Source organism: Rutidosis leptorrhynchoides, chromosome 11 (assembly GCF_046630445.1).
Source record: "Rutidosis leptorrhynchoides isolate AG116_Rl617_1_P2 chromosome 11, CSIRO_AGI_Rlap_v1, whole genome shotgun sequence".
In the NCBI taxonomy this organism is placed as follows: domain Eukaryota; kingdom Viridiplantae; phylum Streptophyta; class Magnoliopsida; order Asterales; family Asteraceae; genus Rutidosis; species Rutidosis leptorrhynchoides.
Window position 1 is genome coordinate 205,707,243 of NC_092343.1, and position 1,013 is coordinate 205,708,255.

Below are 1,013 nucleotides of genomic sequence, written 5' to 3' on the forward strand. Positions count from 1 at the left end.
CCCGATTTCACAACTAAGAACCCGGAAGATATTCAAGGACAATTCCAAGATCTTGAACCCCAAACCGTTAAATCAGAATCATCTAGTGATTCGGATACAACAAATCCAATCATGGAAAATCTAGAACCTCTAAGTATGGAAGATCGAATGAGAGCTAAGCGCACTGGCCAAGGTCACGCCATTATTAAACCAGAAGTTAATGCTCCAGATTATGAAATTAAAGGACAAATCCTAAACATGGTAACTAATCAGTGCCAATATAGTGGTACGCCGAAGGAAGATCCCAATGAACATCTTCGAACGTTTAATAGGATCTGTACATTATTCAAAATCCGAGAAGTGGAAGATGAACAAATCTATCTCATGTTATTTCCCTGAACTTTAAAGGGAGAAGCCAAAGATTGGTTAGAATCGTTACCTGAAGGGGCGATTACTACATGGGATGATTTAGTTGAAAAATTTCTTAAACAATTCTTTCCAGCATCTAAAGCCGTAAGACTTCAAGGAGAAATTGTTACGTTCGCGCAAAATCCAAATGAAACATTATATGAGGCATGGACAAGATTCGGAAGGATGTTGAGAGGATGTCCTCAACATGGTTTAGACACTTATCAAATAGTACAAATATTCTACCAAGGTGTCAACGTTGCTACACGAAAAGACATCGACATAACAGCTGGTGGTTCCATTATGAAGAAAACCGCAACTGAAGCTTACAAAATTATTGATAACACAGCATCCCACTCACATGAGTGGCACCAAGAAAAAGATATTTTTCGTTCATCTAAAGTGGCTAGAGCCGATTCTAGCCATGACTTTGATTCCGTTTCAGCAAAAATAGATGCTTTCGAAAGACGAATGGAAAAGATGAATAAAGATATTCACGCAATACGAATCAGTTGTGAGCAATGCGGTGGACCACACTTATTGAAAGATTGTAATGTTGAACCAACGATGGAACAACGAGAGAATGTTTCCTATATGAACCAAAGGCCGGGAAATAATTATCAAAA

General features: G+C 38.3%; 1 non-coding gene across 1 annotated transcript; it reads right to left on the minus strand.

The window, feature by feature from the left end:
- Window positions 1-495: 495 nt before the first annotated feature.
- Window positions 496-602, minus strand: LOC139879109 (small nucleolar RNA R71). The gene has a single exon (XR_011769962.1). It is a non-coding gene; the product is annotated as a small nucleolar RNA R71 (small nucleolar RNA).
- Window positions 603-1,013: the final 411 nt, after the last annotated feature.